This window comes from Balaenoptera acutorostrata, chromosome 1 (assembly GCF_949987535.1).
Source record: "Balaenoptera acutorostrata chromosome 1, mBalAcu1.1, whole genome shotgun sequence".
Classification (NCBI taxonomy): Eukaryota; Metazoa; Chordata; class Mammalia; order Artiodactyla; family Balaenopteridae; genus Balaenoptera; species Balaenoptera acutorostrata.
Genome location: NC_080064.1, coordinates 7114933 through 7135342, shown reverse-complemented (window position 1 = coordinate 7135342; position 20410 = coordinate 7114933). Strand labels below are relative to the sequence as shown.

The 20410-nt window shown below is 49.2% G+C and overlaps 1 long non-coding RNA gene across 2 annotated transcripts; it reads left to right on the top strand.

Annotated features, from left to right (window-relative positions):
- Positions 1-491: 491 nt before the first annotated feature.
- LOC103016007 (uncharacterized) lies at positions 492-15021 on the top strand. Of its 2 annotated transcripts, none has more exons than XR_009005027.1 (3): positions 492-789; positions 6259-6376; positions 13495-15021. It is a non-coding gene; the product is annotated as an uncharacterized LOC103016007 (long non-coding RNA). The 2 variants fall into 2 exon arrangements; XR_449967.2 differs by having other exon boundaries at positions 13480-15021.
- Positions 15022-20410: the final 5389 nt, after the last annotated feature.

The window sequence follows — 20410 nt, the reverse complement described above, 5'->3', positions numbered from 1 at the left end:
AAGGTGGGGAGCTGCGGCCCCCAAGTTCAGGGGTTGGAGTCCCCTTCACTCTGCGCATGACTCTGGAAATGTTTCCTCCAAGCGGCCACTTGGCCACAGTCTAAAGAGGTGCCTTGGTACCCTTGAGTAAAGGGGGCAAACTAGCAGTGCTCCTACTGCCTGAACCAGATCTCAGGAAAAAAATCCCAAATTTTGTTTTGAGGCTGCCAGGGAACAGGGGGGTCAAGGGAAAGGAAGAGAGAAGATTGGGGAACAGCTGGCTGGGATGTGAACCAGGACAGGGGACCTTGAGTAACAAATTAAGAAGCACCTGTACTCAAGGTCAACATTTCTTGCCTTAAGCTTCAAGAGGCAAAAGCAGGGGAAAGCTCTTGGCTGGCAGATGAAATGAAAAGATAAAAGTGCTGGCAGCCACCCCAGACGTCTCTGCACCGGCAAAAGCTGCATCATATCCTTTGGGCCAAGTGGGGACGCAGCCTGGGGACAGCCAAGCTTCTGGAGCAGGGGACAGATGAACCTGGGGTCTGCGGAAGGAGAAGGCACCCTTGCAGGGGAAATGTGATGGTCAGCAGAACCTCACGAGACAGAGGCTGGCTTCCCGTTGGCTTCTCCAGGAAGCAGGCACTGTCTGTCTCTCCCAGCCCTGACACTGCAGTAGCCTGATATGAGGCCAGGAGCTGGGGAGCCTCTGGGGAGCCAGCAGCTCCCAAGTGGCTGCAGGGTCACAGCAGGGGACAACTCCTTACTCCTCAGCCCCTTCCACTCCCCTCTCCGGTCCTGGAAACACAGGTAAGGTACCCCTCATTCATTCACCCAGTACGACATGCCAGGCTGTCTAGGCTCAGGGAACACAGCCATGAATGAGGCTCCTGTTCTCAAGGAGCTTATGTTCTACTCCATGTCGGGGTGTGTGGTAGAGAGATGGACCATAAAGCAGTAAAAGAATAATTACAGAGTGACAAGTGTGATGAAGAAAATAAAACAGAATAATGGAACAGGATGTCTGACTGTACAGTTAAGGAAGGTCTCTCCAGGGGTGATATTTGACTGAGACCAGAGGGAAAAGGGCCAGTCACACAAAAGCTAGGGGAAGAGTGTTCCGGGCAGAGAGAACAGCACGTACAAAGGCCCCAAGCCAGGAAATAGTTTGGCATCTTTGCAGAACCGAAAGGAGGCCAGTGTGGCTGGAGCACTGAGCAAGGGGAGACCTAAGAACAGGTTGTAGAAGCTGGGACACGTGGTGCCTTCCAGGCTACGGAAACGAATGTGGATTTCATTCTAATTTGTAGTGGAAGCCCCTAGGGAATTTTAAAGAAGAGAAGGACACAATCAGTTTTCATTTTGGAAAGTCCCTGGGCTTCTGGGCTGCAGGCCCGGAGGAGAAGCACATTGAGTGGGTGGGGGTTATTGTAGGGTCCAGACAGGCTAGGGGCACAACTCCAGGATGTATTAAAATGTAGATGTTATTACTATTCAGGTACCGCAAGGCCAACAGATCAGGAGATGACTGCCATTGAGAAGGTAGTTTGTTACAGTTCAGTTCCCAAGAAGAGTGGGCACGCCCTGCCGCCCACGCAGGGCCACGTGGGGATGCACCAGGGTCAGCCAGGAGGCAGAGGGAGTGAGGGAAAATGTGTACAAGGGCCTTTATAGTGGTTTCCAAGGGAAGCATGGGCAAGGCAGGGTCAGCAGGCTTAGGACTGGCCAGTTTGAAGAGTTTTCAGCAGGCTCTGGGGCGTAGGGGCTGTCCCCTAGTTGTCTGTATCTGGTCCAGGGTGATTAGGGCAGGTAGATAGTGGCCCTGAGTCTGAGAGCCTGATAAAGAAAGAGGTTGGAGCTTAGGGATCTGGATGGGTTTGTTTGCATATGAAAGGCACGCGCCAGAGTGAATCACAGACTATTTCTAGGAACTGGCTAGCCCTGGGAGGGGCAGTCCCTCCAGGGTCAGCAAGGCCCCGGATGTCAAAGCATCAGAAACACATGGTTGACGTACAAGGGACATCTGTATTCTGTGGAGAGAGACTTCCGGAGAGGAAATTGATGGGATTTGCTGATGCGTTAGACGTAGGGGATAAGGGAGGAGAAATAATCAAGGATGCTGCTTGGCCTTTTGGCTTAAGCAGTTGGGTCCCCCCACTCTCAAGCAAGTCTTTTTTTTTTTTTTTTTTTTTAGTACTTTATTATTTATTTATTTATTTTGGCCGCACTGCACGGCATGAGGGAATCTCAGTTCCCTGACCAGGAATCGAACCTGTGCCCCCTGCAGTGGAAGTGTGGAGTCTTACCCACTGGACCGCCAGGGAAGTCCCTCTCAAGCAAGTCTTTGAGGGCCCAGGAGACACAGCTACCCTCAAGGAGCTTGAACTCTCGTAGGGGAGCCAGGTTTCAAGTAGGGACAGTTGGCAATCAAGTCAGTGCCATTAGGCGCCCTGAAATATGAGTGTACCTTGCCTTAAGTAACAAAAATGTTGCTGGAAAACAACATGTAATTCAGATACAATATTTCCCTCATGTACTTGTATTACCATTTCAGCAACCATAATTTCTGATTGGCTTTCACTTGTCCAAGGCCCAGGACTCGTGATGAGGGTCTCTGCTGATATTGTCCAGAGATTTAATGCTTCTATAAACCCATCTTATCTGTGCCAAAAAACCTCTTCATAAGCATTTAAGATGAGGGCTTTCAGAGCTACAGACTCCTTTGATTATATAAATGATTGCCTTTTAACTTTTTGGTTTTGTAAGGTCTACTTCTGTTAAACTCAATGATATATAACAGTAAATAACTTTTATTATTATTATTATTTTAAAATCAAGATTAAGAAAACAGAGCACCCATGACATAAAATAGGTGCTCAATAAAAAATGTTCCTGTAATTTTGATGATGTAGCCTCCATGAAAGGTGGGACTGCTGATGTATTTATATGTTTCAAAGCTACAAAGGAGCTCTTTCCCCAGAATATAATAATCTTGACCTGGTTAGGGACCAACTGAGCTGGGAATGCTGTAACACCTAAAGTTAATGTTCTCAAGTTCTTGCTAGTTTAGATGCCATACAGCGTATGGCATATGGTACAGATGCCGTACTGTGAGGATGGCAATATTGATTGCTGGTGATAAATGTGATCGTGCGGTTTGGGGCAGGTGATGCGGAGTTGTGTGGCTTTCCCCGACCAACCTCTCTTGGTGCGGGGGCACTTCCTGTCACATCCGATTGGAATTCACACATTTGAAATGATCGTATGTCAGCTGCCAACGTCCACTGTGGTTGCTTTTCAGCCTCTCTGTTTTACGGGAAGTGTCTTGTTAACTAGACTATAAATGCTTTGAAGGGGAGCTGTCTGGTGGCTACTATATCTTGTGAACATAAACCCCAGAACGAGGGTCTCCTTAATACATACTTGTGGGTTAAATAGATGAGTTAATTAACATTACATAGCTGTCAGCTGTCAGATCTTTGTCAGATCAACTTTTTTTTCAACGTATGCAAAAAGTCCCATTTGATTGTGCATCAAAGGACCCTAGAGAGTGAAAAGGTAACCCACAAAATAGGAGAAAATATTCGTAAATTTGTAGTGTTTAGAATATATAAAGAACCGCCACAATTCAGCAACAAAAGAAACCAAACAACCCAATTCAAAAATGGGCAACGGATTTGAATAGACATTTTTCTAAAGAAGATATGCAAATGACCAAAAAGCACATAAAAAGATACTCAATGTCATTAGTCATTAGAGAAATGCGAGTCAAACCACAATGAGACAGCACTTCCCACCCACTAGGATGGCTGTACTTAAACAACCAAACAAAAAAGGGAAAATAACGAGTGTTGGGGAGAACGTGAAGAAATCGGAATGCTCATGCACTGCTTGTGGGAATGTAAAATGATGCAGCTGCTATAGGGAAAACAGGTTAGAGGTTCCTCAGAAAGTTAGACACAGAATTACTATATGATCCAGCAATTCCATTCCTAGTTACATATCCAAAAGAACTGAAAGCTGGGACCCAGATACTTGTTCACCAACATTCGTAGAAGCATTATTCACAGTAGTCAGAAGGTGGAAACAACCCAAGTATCAGTGAACAGATGAACAGATAAACAAAATGTGGTACATCCACACCATGAGATATTATTCAGCCACGAAAAGGAACGAAATTCTGGTACATGCTACAACATGGATGAACCTTGAAAACATTATGCTAAGTGAAAGAAGCCAGACACAAAAGGACAAATGTTGTACGGTTCCATTTATTTGTGATGCCTAAAACTGGCGCATTCATAGAGACAGAAAGTAGAATGGTGGTTGCCAGGGGCAGGAGGAGTGGAGAAATGGGAGTTGGTGTTTATTGGGTACAGAGTTTCTGTTTGGGAAGATGAAAAAAGTTGTGGCAATGGATGGTGGTGATGGTTACCTGGCACTGTGAATACTTAATGCCACTGAATGGTGCACTTAAAATGATTAAAGTGGTAAACTTTATGTTGTGTATGCTTTATCACAATAAAAGAAAATACTGGAAAGAAAAAAGAAAGTCACATTGGGGCAGCATCCCATGGATGAGGATCTGAGAGGCGTCTGGCTTGTGCAGTATCATTTAGCCAAGGATACCCTGCCCGCCTGTCTCCCCTGTGCCCTGGGATTAGAACAAACCAGTCATCCTTTGACCTTTGTATGGGGAGTGCTAGACACACAGAGGTTTATCCCCAAGACTGACACTTTTCAGACCTGGGACAGCAGCCAATGTCCACACAGCGAAAACCTCTTCAAGGGCCCAGTTCTCATTTCTACTTCTGCATCCCTCTCAATGCCTCCTCAACTGTCCAGCTGCAATTTTATTGTAAAAGGTAATTATGTGTTAGCTAAAATCAGACACTTTGCCTTGATATCAACACCAGTCCATTGTAGGAGAATGTTGAGTACGTGAGTCCGCATTACAAAGTAAAAGGCATATGAAACTCAAACATATGCCAGACTCTCTGAAATACTTCATTCTTAGAACCCACGCAATTGGGTAACAGGCTAATAATGACGTTCTTCTAATTCTTCTAGAATTAAGTGCCACATGGATGAGACCCCCAAATGAGTTTATCTATATTAAGTTCCAGAAAGTTGGCTAATATTAGAGCATGGCTCCCAGGTACTTAAAGAAATCCGAATTACAAATAGAACAGGAATGAGTGCAGCCATTAGAAGAACCAGCTCCCCATAAACAGGTACTTAGAGGTGAAGCAGGAAGTGTAAATGGGGCCCTAATTAATGCCTTGCTTATTGTGCTTTCCTGCAACTGGGAGATTAACCCTGAGACATTTTTTAAGTTTTCACATGTAGCTGCTACCTTGAACAAGTGGGACTCATTGGGTGCAAAAGACAAAACTTCATCTTGCCCCACTGGCGGTTCAAACCTGCTGGGACGCTTACTCCACCTCTGGATGAAATCTGAAACTGAAATCTTGGATGAGATCTGACTTTCTCAGCCTCTCTCTCCAGCCAGGATTTTAAATGTCTAGTCCCATATAATAGTCAGAACCCCAGAGTTACAGCTTTTCCCTGCCCCCAGCTCCTGGAGGAGAGGGGCTAGGATACTGTTTTTCTACCTGGGCGGCCCTCCGATTGCTAGCTGTGGCCTCTGCCTGCTCCCAAACTGCAGGAAGAAGACACGAGAAAGCGACAGGTGAGGTTTACCTGGACTGGGAGGTCCTGGGCTGGCATCGCTGCTCGCTGGGCTCAGCAGATATTCAAAGCTTATCACACCAGGCACTTTGAAGGGTCTTTGGAAATTTCAACAGGGAAGAGCTGACACCTGCTGTTCTTTTGACTCCTGTGAAAATGCCTTCTCTGGCTGGCTTTTTGTTATTTGTAATTCCATCCCCAGTCCCTGGAGATCAGACCTCTTCCTCTGAGGTCTCTTTTCCCCTCCAGGTGATCTATTGGGAAGATCAAAGACTCTCCCAGATGCACACCTGGTCCCCAGGAGCTCCCACCTTGAACCGGCTCTCAGGGAAAGAATGTCACTGCCAGAGGGGTGCTTTAGCCAGGCGTCCCTTCTCCACCTTTCGATTTCTCAGGCGGGAGTTGCACGGTGCCCTGGGGCACATGTGTTGCCCTCTGAGTTCTTTACGTAAAGATCCCTTCAGCCAGCTGGTGGTAAGGGGAAGCAAGTCCCCGCTCCTCCACGTGGGGGCGATACTCGCGGGACAATGACCACTGAAAAGCATTCTTCCCTCATCTCAAATGTGATGCATCTTTTTTCTCTCTCAGAGTAGTTATTGAGCTGATGGACGCAAAGCAGTCACTTGACCCCTCCTTCGCATGTTTGTCCCCGTGGAGCTGGGAATGGTGGCCTCCCAAGACTGGACCCATGACTGAAACGGAGCCGGTGAGTCCCTTTAGAACATCCCATTACACACGCTTTTAATGATCCAAAGATTGAGGGCAAAGCAAGGATTTCTTTCTTTCTTTCTTTCTTTCTTTTTTTTTTTTTCATCTTTTAAGAATTTTTTTTTTCCATCTTTTAAGAGTTTTGCTTCGTACGAAATCTAAAAGGTGAAATATTCTCAGCAGAATTCAAGAGACCCATGCAAATCACTGAGTGATTTCAGGAGACCCAGAAAATTGCCCCCAAACCCGAGTTACTGAGAAGAGCTGCAGCTGCTAATGAAGGTCTTTACAGCCCGCGTGGAGCGTCATAGGACCGGAATTCTCCACTGGATGAGTTTTGTCAGGAACATGAGTGATTTCCCCCACCCAACCTAACCAGTCTCTTTCCTCACCTGACCTAATCGGGAAGGAACCCAGGCACTATCTCAGGCCATTTCACACCCATGTATCACCTCCACGAGAGCAAGCACCCCGTGGGTGGGCGCCACGCAGCCCTCCTTTTACCCCCTGCTTCTACACCATGTCGGGCGCATAGTAGGATCTGGGCAAAGCCTGAATCGAATTACAATCTAAGGGTAGAGTGGGGAGAGCCACAGAGACCTGAAATTTATTCTTCAAGGAGTTTACTCTTCTCCTTAAAAAATTCTTTTTAATTAGATTTTAGATATAAAAAGATCAATCTGCTGCTTTATTTTATTACTCTTCTGTTATATTAAACTGTAACCCTTGGTGGCTTAGGATCGTAACAAGTGAAGTCTATAAAACAAAATAGCAGGTGTGTTAAAATTGCCTATATTTTTCAAAAGTGGGCCCTTAAAGTCCTCCTGCGGAAAGGCCAGGTATCCTAATACGCAAGGAAAGAAGACATAGTGTTTTATTGTCTACGTGCCTACCTAATATCCATTCTCCCCTTCTTCTACTAACAAATCCTTGATTTTTTACAGTGTGGCAATGTACACAGTTATAACACTACATCTCCAAGCTTCTCTTGCCGCTAAATAGGGCCACGTGATTAAGTTCTGGCCAACGAGTTGTAAGCAGAAGTTATCAAGTATTATAGAATTTATGAAAAGGGGAATAGACAGCTGGCATGTGCTTTTTTCATATTCTTCCTCCACCTGCTCCTTGCTTCTTGCCTGGAATGCTGATGTGATTGCTGGGGCTCCAGCAACCCTCTTGGCTCATGAGTCTGGAAGTCACATGCTAAGAATGAGAGAAGAAAAAGGTAGGAGGAGCCCAGGTCCCTCATGACACTGTGGACCTTTGACCTCCAGAATTTTTTTATATGAAAGAGAAATAAACCTCTATTTTGTTTAAGTCTCTACTTATGGCTTCTGTCATTTACACAGTTCTTTTTTTTTTTTTTTTTTTTTTTGGCCATGCTGGATCTTCATAGCTGCGTGCGGGCTTTCTCTAGTTGCGGCGAGCAGGAGCTACTCTTCATTGTGGGGCATGGGCTTCTCATTGCGGTGGCTTCTCTTGTTGCGGGGCACAGGCTCCAGGCGCATGGGCTTCAGTAGTTGCAGCACACGGGCTTCAGTAGTTGCAGTGCGTGGGCTCAGTAGTTGTGGTTCGTGGGCTCTAGAGCGCAGGCTCAACAGTTGTGGCACACGGGCTTACTTGCTCCGTAAGGCATGTAGGATCTTCCCAGACCAGGGACTGAACCTGTGTCCCCTGCATTGGCAGGCAGATTCTTAACCACTGGACCACCAGGGAAGCCCCCATTTACACAGTTCTTATCTGTTACATCTGTTACAAAGGATCACTTAAGCACCCATCATTTTATTTTACCCATTTTGGAAGGAAATCTCTCTAGAATACATTGCACATTCTCTTCCTTTTTAAAATCAAACATGTAGTGAACATAGGGTTGCTAGATAAAATACAGGATGTCCAGTCATCTTGAATTTCAGGTAAGCAACAAATAGTTTTTGAGTAAAAGCATGTCCCAAATATTACATGGGCCATACTTAGACTAAAAAATAATTTGTTGTTCATCTGAAATTCAGATTTAACTGAGAGTCCTGTATTTTTCTTCGCTGACTCTGCCAGTCCTCACTGAACAGGCTCTTCTGCTGCTGTTCTCTATGGTGAGGTGTATGGCGATGCACTGGGGACCTCTGGAGGCTTGGAGGGCTCTTAGCCCTTATGGAAATGGACCAGATTGCCATGCTTTTTATTCCTATTCCGCTCTTTCTAATGTTGCCATCTCTTCTTTGGTTGCCAGTCTATCGATGGCCCTGTCTGTTGCTCTCTAAGTGAGCCTGCCTGTCCTAGCTCCTCACCCCACCGATGACGTGCCCTGGGAATCTGTGGGCAAACATGGTGTTTGGAGCACATGCCCTGAAGCTGAAAGTCTGCGTTCCACTCCAGGTCCCCCCACTTTCAACTCTATGACCTGGGGCAGCTCATTCGACCTGTCCAAGCTTGGTTCCTGCCTAAATAATATGGGGGCAGTCAGAGCCACCTCCTGGGTTATGTGAGGCTTAAATATGGGAAGTGCGGGGGCAGCACCGGCCCTTAGTAAGCGCTCAGCAAATGGGGTAACTGCCGTGTGGTGGGCTGAGCAACCGGATAGCCAAGCCCGAGAAACAAGGATCTGAGCAGAAAGCTTCTATAAGCAAAACATGAGCAATGGGAACACTGAGGTCACTGAGAGGAGGAGTGGGAAGGAGAATGGGGGCCGAAGGCCAAAGTCAAAGGAGAGTGGGAGAGCTCACGCAAGGCAGCCAGTGATGGCAGGGGTGAGTGGATAGCAGGTGTGTTATTAGGTGCCCCCCACAAGATTCGTACGCTGAAACCCCACCCCCGGTACCTCAGAGTGTGACTGTATTTGGAGATGAGGTCTTTAAAGAGGTGATTAAGTTAACGTGAGGTCCTTACGGGGCCCTGATCCAATCTGACTGGCATCCTTATAAGAAGAAGAGATTACGACGCAGACACACACAGAGGGAAGAACATGTGAGGACATAGCGAGAAGACGGCCGTCTGCAAACCAAGGAGAGAGGCCTCCGGAGAAGCCAACTCTGCCGAAACCTTGGATCTTGGACTTCCAGCCTCCAGAACTGAGAGAATACATTTCTGTCGTGTAAGCTGCCCAGTCTGTGCTGCTTTTTACGGTGGCCCCAGCAGATTAATACAGGTGTCGAAAGAGAAGGCTGTGGGAACATGGCCGTAGGCTGAGCGCCCGGGAGCAGTCATGCAGCCCTTGATCCAACAGACATTCTCGTTAATGTTGCAGGGGGGTGCTGGCATTGATACCAGGTGTTCTTCCTGCCCAGGGTGTCCAGGGATGAACACTGTCCTTCTCCTGAGAGAACAGATGAACCAGAGAATCACAGACAGTGACAGATGCCGGGCTGCAGGGACTGATTGGGAAGGAGCAGGAAGCCAAGAGCCACTCCAGGGAGCCCATCAAAAGAGGCTCTTCCAGGAAGGGAGCCGGACTGACACCTGAAAGTGAGAAGGAGCCGTCGAGGGCTGTTCAGGGAGATCAGGAGGAGGCCAGGGGCTGCTGGAACTGCTGAAGCTGAGCAGGAGGGAGAGGTCGGCCAAGAGGAGGTGGGAGGCTGGAGGCAGGGGTCAAGGCTGGACCTCATAGCCTCCTGGGCCTTGGTAGGGTGTTTGCATTTTATTCTGAGATGAAGGGCAACTCCAAAGGGTTGCACTATGGCAGAGGGACGGCCTGCTCAGCCAGCGCTTCCCCCCGGCCCGCGTGTCGGGGAAGGACAGCAGTGACTTCCTTGGGACGTGATCTGCAGAGTCGTCATGTGGGCTTGTGGGAAGCCAGCTTTCACGTATGGGGGAAAATTAGAAGTCCCCAAGCGGCGGAGATCGTAGGTTTGCCTAGAAATGAAGCATTCCATTGGCACAGGTTGAAAAGAAAGGGAATATGTTTGTTCATTCATTCATTCAGTTATTCATTTACAAAAATGTATGGAGCTTCAACTGCCTGCTAGGCGCTGTCCTAGTGCCGCGAACACAGCAGTGAGTGAAACAGCTTTGGGGGAGGTGGCACCCCAGTGTAGGGACACAAATGCTAACGAATAAACAAATAAGTGTACAATGTCAGGTGCTGATATACCTGCTCAGAAGGCAAGGAGGTGGTCCTGGTGTGCTGTTTTGAAGAAGAGAGTGACTCTGATAAGGGGACATTTGGGCACAGGCCAAGAGATGCAAGTTCCATGGGCACAGTGAAAGATGCTTATGGCCGAGGACCCCAAGAAGGCTTCCTTGCACTGAAAATATTTTTCATCAGGCAGCCAGGGCCTGAAGATGCCCCCATCATCCCTTGGCAGTTAACACAGACATCCTGGGGAAGAATCTCAGCTTAAGCTGTGAACCTCCAATGTCTCAGCAAAGATACATTAACAATCTATGGAGCGCAAGCTCACCTTTAGCCCAGTGTGGACAGAATGTGTGGCTCTCCACTGCTCTGCACATAGAAGGTGCTCAATCAACACTTTTTTTTTTTTTTTGGCCGTGCCACGTGGCATGCGGGATCCTAGTTCCCCCACCAGGGATCGAACCCGTGTCCCCTGCAGTGGAAGCTCGGAGTCTTAACCACTGGACCTCCAGGGCAGTCCCTCAATCAACACTTTTTAAATGAACAACTGAAAAAACCCACAAAGTGCATATGTAAGCTGGCAGATCTAATATTTGAGCATTTATGGGTTTTTTGTTTAAACAGACTACGAGGCAGATCAGGAGGGTAGGAGATTGCTGTCCCCCAGCTGACCATGAAGAAGTAGGAGGAAGAAACAGTGTGACTGTTTGGGGTGGAAGAGTTCTCACTAATTGTAAAATGCATTTGACTCTGCAATCCTTGTGCCCTCACACGACATTGCTCGGAGCAGAAAGAACTCTGCTCAGCACAGCTGTCAAACAATGTAGGAGATTCAAGGCGGGCAAAGCCTTTATCTTCTTTTGAAGACGATGAAAGCCACCCTCTTGGACCCCTCCCTGGTGATGGTGATTTTGTGTTGATAGAGAAAAGGCCAAGCACATGGAAGTCATCACAGAAAGCTTTACTCGTCCGGAAAGAAAAGCCACAGTGATGCATTCAACGATGTTCTCCAGTCCCAACCCAGATGCTTTGCTATGTAAAGGTCAAGGGACTTTTTATGATGTAAGAGGCAGGGAATCTGCTGAGTCAGATGGCCATCTCGAGCTTATCTCCAGGCAGCACTGCTCCTGGGCCTTCAAGGGTTCTGCCTTGTCCTTAAAAGGGAAAGACCCTGATCTAGAGTAATATTTTAGAACAACTTCCAGATAGGACACTTTCCCTAGGTTGAACCTAGTTTTCTACTACTGCTACTGAACATATAAGAGACAGTGGGATTGTTGCATATTAACCCCGCATAAGGCAGCCAATGAAAAAAACTGGGGCTGTATCTGCCTTCCACCCAGCAGTTTGTGTGCAAAGTGCTCAAGTTATTTCTCAAGGCCTAAGAAGAAATCTAAAATGGATTAGAACTTGTTCTTTCTTTTTTAAAATTTATTTATTTGATTTATTTGGCTGCATTGGGTCTTCGTTGCTGCGTGCGGCTTTCTCTAGTTTCAGAGAGCGGGGGCTACTCTTCGTTGTGGTGCGGACTTCTCATTGCCGTGGCTTCTCTTGTTGCGGAGCTCGGGCTCTAGGCGCATGGACTTCAGTAGTTGCAGCATGCGGGCTCAGTAGTTGTGGCACACGTGCTCAGTAGTTGTGGCATGCGGGCTCAGTAGTTGTGGCGCACGGGCTTAGTTGCTCTGCAGCATGTGGGATTTTCCCGGACCAGGGCTCGAACACGTGTCCCCTGCATTGGCAGGCGGATTCTTAACCACTGAGTCACCAGGGAAGTCCCCTAGAACTTGTTCTTGAAGAAAGTGAAAGACTCACCAGATTTGCTAAAACAGCCTGGGAAAGAGGATCCAATGCAAGAACCACAATGTTGGCATCTCCCAAAGACCACTGTTGTTCCCAAGTTTCTTCTTTCTTGTTGATTTGAAAATGGATGCTTGTTTTTGTTTCGTGTTAATTACTGACCTGACGGGCGTCTTGTTGATCACGAGGGACAAAGATGTGCAGTGACATGTCCCCCCCGTTCTTAGGGTAACCTCGTGGGCTTATCTGCACGGTTTACTTTCCTGAGTCCCTCCCGTGTGTCTAAAGGCTGCAGAAGCATCCCTGGCAGGGATGGCAAAGGACAATGCCCAGAATTTAGATCAGCACAGAGCACACATTCAAACATGCCCAATAAATATCTGTAAAAGAAACAAATCAGAGATGCGGGTTGGATAGAAAATCAATGGTGTCAAGTTGAGAGAGAGAGAAGTATCTGCAACCCCAGCACGATTGAGCAGAAGTGTGGTGAAGAGCACGGGTTCTGGAGCCAGATGGCCTCCATCCTGCTACTCAGTAGCTGTGTGACCTAAACCTCTTTGTGCCTCAGTTTCCTTGACTGTAAAATGGGGGTGATGATGACAGTACTTACCACAGAGGGTTGTTGACAGAATTAACTAAGTCGACACAAGTAAAGCACTTAGAGGCCAAGCATTCCGTACACATGGCTCTTAACTCCTTTTTTTTTTGCCTCACCGCAAGGCTTGTGGGATCTTAGTTCCCCAACCAGGGATCGAACCCGGGCCCTTGGCAGTGAAAGTGCAGAGTCCTAACCACTGGACTTCCAGGGAGTTCCAAACTTCTCTTTTTTTTAATTTAATTTTTATTTTATATTGGAGTATAGTTGATTTACAATATTTTGTTAGTTTCAGGTGTACAGCAAAGTGATTCAGTTATACATATACATATATCCATTCTTTTTCAGATTCTTTTCCATACAGGTTATTACAGAATATTGAGTAGAGTTCCCTATGCTATGCAGTAGGTCCTTGTTGGTTATCTATTTTATATATAGTAGTGTGTATATGTTAATCCCAAACTCCTCATTTATTCCCCCCCTCCCTGCACTTTTCCCCTTTGGTAACCGTAAGTTTGTTTTCAAAGTCTGTGAGTCTGCTTCTGTTTTGTAAATAAGTTCACTTGTATCATTTTTTTAAGATTCCACATATAAGTGATTTCACATGATATTTGTCTTTCTCTGTCTGACTTACTTCACTTAGTATGATAATCTCTAGGTCCAACTATGTTGCTGCAAATGGCATTAAAGGGCTCTGTGTTGTGACACCTCCAGAGACTGGGATGGGATCAGCACCGTGATACTCCATTGCTGTTGCTGCGCATGTGAAAACTTTCAGTGGACAATGCAGTGGGTTGAAGGACGCCCCCTCCACACAAAAAAAGATGTGGAACCTGTGATGACCTTATATGGAAAAAGGGTCTCTGAAGATATAATTAAGGAACTCAAGACAAGATCATGCTGGATTAGGATGGGCCCTAAATCCAATGACAAGTGTCCTTATAAGAGAAGAGACAAATGAGAAGGGAAGACGTCACGCAGAGGAGAAGGCCACGCACATGAAGACAGAGGCAGAGATTGGAGCGATGCATCTACAAGGCAAGGAATGCCCAGAATTTCCAGCAATCGACAGAAGCTGGGAGAAAGGCATGGAATGAATTCTCCAGAAGGAACCACCCTGCTGACATCTTAATATCAGACTTTTGGCCTCCAGAACTGTGAGACAATAAACTTCTGTTGTTTTAAGCCACCAAGTTTGTGGCAATTTGTTTCAGTAGCCCCAATGCAGATGACCTTGTAGGTCTCAAAATCGGAGGAGACTGAAAAACACTTGCTTTGGTTCCTAAGCCTTAAGTATGGTCTTGCCTCTGAAGGCAAGAAAATGACTTGGTATTTTTCCCACTTTCAAAGAGTTGAAACTCCTTGGCCTAAGTCTGCATACCATCTAGGGAGGGTAAAGTGACTCACAGGACAGAGAGGTGACCCTCAAGGTCATATGAAGAAGGGGCAGAGGAAGTCGGCTCACCTAAGGGGCAGGGGGATGGCAAATACAGTGCGAAGTTCACAGGACCAAGGATCTGGAGGTCCAAATTCTAATCCAGGTTCTGCCTCTCACTGGCCAGGTGACCTTGCATGAGGCCTTGCCGTTTCTTGGGTGTCAGGACTACCTGTCTGTGAAATGGGGGGATGGGGCTGTGTGCTCTCTGGGGTCCCTCCCACTGGGACCCTCCATGAGTCTGGGCCACCCCTGCCACAACAAGGGGTGCAGCATGGAGGGTGCCAACAGCCTGACCGTGGCTGGTCCTTGGGTCTGCCTGTCAGCATAGCCCGTGCCGCACAGCCTTACCTGTCTGCCAAAGCCTGAGAGCCAGGAAAGTGGGTGAGGGTGGCCGGCGGATGCGGTGCCCATGTCGGCGCTGGCACACTGCAGCTGGGTGGCCCTGTGTGTCCCAGGCAGGATGCCGGCAGCACAGCCTTCCCCCTGGGTCTGTTTAGAAACCAGTCACACACCAGGTTTTCCTTCAGTGATGAAATGTATGTGAAATTGATGCAGTTGGTCCTTCTGAACAATTGATTTAGGACTCTTAGTTTCCCTCCCCGCCTTTCTCCTTAATTGACTTTTCTCAGACTCTCAGTCTGCATTAAATTCAAAATCTGGGAATCCCTTCTTCTCCCCTCACCCTGCTCTCCATCTCAATTTATCTACTCTGCTTTATCTTTCGTGGATTATATTAGGATGTGCTATTTTAACCATATCTGCATTTAAAGTGCAGCTCTCTCCTGGAATTTTCCCAATTAAATCCCTATCTCAGTCTTAAAACATATTAACTTTCACAGAGGTAGGAGCAAAAACTTTAAGAATCACGGACATGTCAGGACAAAAATGTACACGTTGTGGCCATCTTGTACATTTCATGTGCCTGCCAATTTTTAAAACGGGATTTTCTTGAAGGAAAGCAAAACTAGAGATTTTCCCAAACTGTTGAAAATTTGCCAGCAGACAGAGAGGAATTTTCCTATTCTTCTGACCCTGGGTCTACCTCTGTCCTTTTTTTGGTAAAGTGATGGTGTAGACTTCTGCCTGAAGCAGAGCAGACTTGTCACTCATGGCTTCTGCTGCTTCCTGGGCATCAGGCTGCAGTTCTCAAACTTCTGAACAAGTCACACCTTCTCTAAAATGTGGTCCCAGGAAGGAAGGAATTAAGGATTCTGCAGTCCCTGTCTTCTTTTCGTTGTTTTTTTTTCTTTTGCCGGAAAAGCATCTTCAGGTGAACAAATGTGGGAGGTGGAGCAAAGCCTTGGACCTGGTGGTAAGGAGGGTTTTTGGAGATGCGCTTCTGTAGGAGCGGGCATCTTGCAGTGTCAGGGGTTTAAATTAAACCAGGATGGGGGAGGGAGAAGGGGAGAGACCATCCCCGCGTCTGCAGCGTTGACTCCTGGCATCATTTCGGTGCAAGGACCCAGCTGACACTTCTTATTTTGGGTCCTGCCTTCCCAGCAGAAGTCTGCAACTTGCCGGCATCGGGGCAGGACGGCAGCCGGCAGCCGCTGAGCAGAGGAGAGAGGTAACTTTCGGGAGGGGTGTGTGGGTTTCTTGATGCTAGACCATCAGTCAGCTCATTTTACCTGCTCCTTAGGTAGCCGGCAGAACGATTCCCTTTTCTTTGGGTTTTTTAAAAGCTTTCTTTTCTAAGAAGCTGAAGCCCTCTCCCTGCACTTTACAGCAACTCTGGGCTCCATGAAGTTCATCCAGGTCCCTCCCCGCATGGCTTTCCGTGCAAGGAAAGCTGAGTCAGTTGCTCACAGGAGTAAAATTTTCCAAATAATTTTTAAATGCCGTTCAAATTATTATTTTTTCATTCGGTTTCTTTCTCATGTTGGTTTTATGTTTGCACCTTGTGTTTTAATTCAGCTACGATGAATATAAGTTTGTGGAGGAAATTTTGGTGGGTGGCTTTGTGATTTAAAAAAAAAAAAACTACTCCATTGCAGTCGTGCTGCAGTCCCAGCAACCTGGTTTAACTGCAGAGGCTATCACGGTGCAGTCTGCCTCTCCTCTTTACCCTCGCTAGAGTCTGAGTCTCTGATTCCCACCCGCCTGGCTTCTCCAAGCAAGCCCCCCATGCCCCACCACCTTGCCCACCCACCCTCTGCAAAGGACCCCGGTAAGTGCGCTGATGTCTGTGACACTTGGGGTTTGAAGGAGAATTTGGACACTGCAGCTTTAAGAATGCCGTACTGCGAAATCTTTCTCCTTCAAGTGACTGCAGAACCTCAGGAGCGGTGGAGGGGGGGGTGGGGGAGGAGGAGGAGGAGGAGAGAGAAAGGGATACCTACTCTCGGGTCAGCCCTTTGGGTAACTCAGACTGGGGAGCGCCGAGCCCTGGGCGAAATCCAAAGTGCGTTCAGGACCTGACTTCGGGTTGGTTCACATGCTTGGGCACGGGGAGACCCCACAGACTCACTGATGAGTTTAAGCTCAGTCCTTGCCTCGGCGCGTGCGTGCGTGCGTGCGTTCGTGTCTGGTTAGCTGGCTCTTTAAGCCGTGTGGAATCGGGCTGGAGAATTCTGGTCTGATCTCTGTTGTGATCTTTCCAGCCTGGCTTGAACCCTGGGAACACAGAGGCAGCCTTCACTGCCTTATTCATTGGGGGTGGAGGTTTTCTTCTTGTGGGTTTATTGAGATGTGCTTTGGAGGGAAACTTGAAACAATGATTTGCGACCGCAGGGGCAGAGGCTGCAGCATTTAAGAAGGGATGAATTCACTGACGTGTTAGTAGTGGGTGTTGAATTATGATGCACGGGGTGCCAGGCAATTGTGGGGGGTTCCATAAGAAGCCCATCTAGATGGGGATGGGGTTCGCACAGAAGCAGCGGAAAGCACACTTGGGGCAGTGGCTCTTTACGGGGACATGCGCAAGGAGCCCAAGGCGTCTGAACTCTGGTCTCCGGGACCAGGCTCCTCCCCATCTGGCCAAAGGGCCGCCCCAAAGGCAGTTGCTGCCTCAGTAGGTGCCGTTGGAGGTGCGCCAAGGCTGGCACCACTGGCGTGGCATTCCAGGACATGCAGTGCCTGGATCCAGGTCTGCATTGGGGGTGATGCCACGCAGGGCCGACGGGGGCATGCGCCCAGGTGGTCCCGGGCACTGGACGGGCTGAGCTCCTGTGCAGTTCTTCCCAAAGCAAAACGGTATCTTTTTACAAAAAAAAAAAAAAAAAAAACTTTAGGTCTCTCACTAAATCTGCTCTAAGGATGCGCAGCAAACCTCTCAGATATAAATTATCCAGGCAAGTCCCTGAAACAGCAACTGGGCCAAGGCTGGCGTTGTGCCACGACCTCCGTGGGTTCTGCACTGTGTTCTGGGTCTTGCCGTAGACTGGAGCCAGGCTTGGAAGCTCAGCTTTAGAAAACCCTGCCTGCACTCTGGCAGGGGCTGCAACAGTGGAAGCTCCTTGGGGCATGAGAGGTGGTCCCACTGAACCCTCTGCAGGCGTTTGGGAAAACCCGGGCTCATAGACAGATATTTTATAGGGTCTTAGACCGCATAATTGCCTAGGTTGGAAAAGCCCTCTGCAGGTGAAAACAAACCTCCTCCCCCGAATTAGGAGTACCTTGATACTTCTCTACTTTCAAAATCCCTGTCTCTCTGACTCACTCCACCCGCTTTTTATGTGTTCCCTGTGTATTTAACACCATCTTTGACCTTGGCCCATAGATCTGTGGCATGGGCTTGCAGAACCTCCTGAGATATAGAGCAAGTTAATTTTTCCAGGCTGACATCCTTGGATGTGGAACACTTCGAGCCTGGTGTACCCAGATGAGTCACTGGGGTCCCACACGCTAGGGTCTTTGGTGGTCAGCATCATGTGGTGCTGATGATGGAGCCTAATTGGTGCAACAGGCAGAACTTGCCCCTCCCCCCAGAAAGCTGCTAGGATGTGCTGTTTGGACAAACCTTGACGAATTTTCCCTTATCAGTGGGATGGAGGTGTCAGCGGCCTCTCTGCCCCGGGGAGCAAGAGACTAGAGCTGGCATGCCCAGGCAAACTCCTCTCCCATTCAGTGCCTCCCTCCCCTGCCTGGATGACAAACGAGCCTCCTTTACACCTGGAATTAATTCCTTTATATCTGGAATTAGCCAAGAGAAAGGCCTCTTGTCCGTGGCTGCAAAGCAAATGCCACTGTTGGCCCCAGCATCCCGCCCACATCCACTAGTCTCTGGTCCCCTAAGGGGAGGTCAGGTGAGACAGGAACTTCACAAATGTGCCCCAAGGGGAGCAGGTGACCCCAGAGCCCAGCCCTCAGACATCACTGGAGCTTGTGAAACGAATGACATGCACTGCCAATATGAGATGAGAAAAGGGGTTTCTACAAGCTTCTCATCGTGAGAGCTCTCCTTCCCTCAGCAGGTGCTGTCAGGGCCAAAGTGACCCCATCAAGGCAGTCGGGGAAGAAGCAGCCAAAGTGGCGCAAGAGCCTCAGGGATGGACGGGCGGGTCTTAGCCCCTGCAGGCCCCTGGACGCCCTCATCTCTCAGGGAGTAGAACGGGGAAGCCAGCTGCTGAGGAGCTGGCATGGCGAGAGCTGGCCCCATGCTGGACAGCGAGGGACCAGCATTTCCCAAGGTTTGCCTCAGGCAGAAAATCCAGTGCAATTGATAACGACCACTACCCTGCCCCCTTTCCGCCAGGCCCGACCCAAGTCCAGGGGCTGCAGGAGGGTGGGAGCAGGAAGAAACTCTCCCCCACCCGGCCCACGGGTCAGATCCAGGGGCTGACATGGGCCTGGGTTGATCTTTAAAAAGAATTCTCTCTTTCCATCCCCCAGATCACTTGGAGCAGGCGCGTCCTAGCCCTGCGATTGTGGCAGGGAAACGGTGAGGCTAGAGCTGGTCCCTAAGTTAGGTGGGAGGCGTGCCTGGAGGGGCAGGAGCGGGTGTGCGCCTTGGTCCCAGGCTCCCCGGCGGCGGCTCGCAATGCACCAGTGCTGACTCAGTGCTTCCCGCGCGCTCTCCTCTCCCACCCCGTCACCTGCCCCGGCCTTGGCCCGCGGAGCCCGTGCTGCTGGTTCTCCGGGTCTCCTTGCGCAGGGGCGGTTGGAACCCAAGCTGCTGCAGGCCCTCCCCCGCCCTCCCCGCCGCCCGGGCCAAGTCAGCAGTGCTGGCTGCCGCGGGGCTGCAGCAGCGGGCGGTGCAGAGGCCCTGCACCACTGCTCCGGGCTGGCGGGCGGCGCGCCACTGCCACGCTCGCGTCCCGACGGCCACCTCCCGGCGGCTGCGCGCAGCCAGCGCCGAGACAGGACTCGGTCCCTGATTGGTGCAGTGAGTGAGTCTCGGGCTTTATTTATACAACATTTTCTGCACGACTCTACTTCATCGGAGTTGAGGGCTGGGGCCGGAGGCAGCCTCCGCGGCTGGGAAGGATGACAAACGGAGGCTCTCGTAGCGGCCGGCTTCGCGCATCCTTGGATGGGCCATTTTCGCAGGCGCTTCTGTGTGGAGCATCCACCAAGAGTGAGGCGTGATTTGCCGAAACCTCCATAGAAGAACAGGACGTGTGGCACCTCGGAAGGGATGGGAGGTTAATGAAGCCTTTGGGATGAGCCCAGGGATGCTGTGTCTGGGCCCTGGCTTTGGACCTCCTGCTCTGAATCGTGGACACCGGTCTGGAAAGTGAGACTGTCTTTCCAATTGGGGGGTGGGGTGGTAAGAAGGGATTCCCAACTCAGGCATCCTCTTGGGTGAGGGCAGAGGGACCTTCTCGGGACGTATTCTTGAATGCTCCGCTCAGGATGTCTGGGAAAGCCTCCGGAGACAGATTGAGGCACAAAGGCGGTGGTAGAAAGGGTTTTTCCCAGTGTTGAGTTAGTTGCAGAAGGTTAAAGTTGGATGTGGAAGAAGTCCAGCTTCCCCTACAGAGGGAAGCAGGGCCAGCAGATGTGGGTGGGGTCTGGTAGCTGCTGACCCTCCTGGGTGATGCGAGGGGCTGAGGTGGCAGGAGGGAGGGGCTGGGGACAGAGAAGGCAGCCCCAGGGAGCCCAGACAGCACCTTCTGCCCAGAATAGCAGCCTCTGGTGCAGGTCTTCATTTATGCCAGTGGCATGAAAATGCTGCCCGACTCGTCCCCTGGGGCCT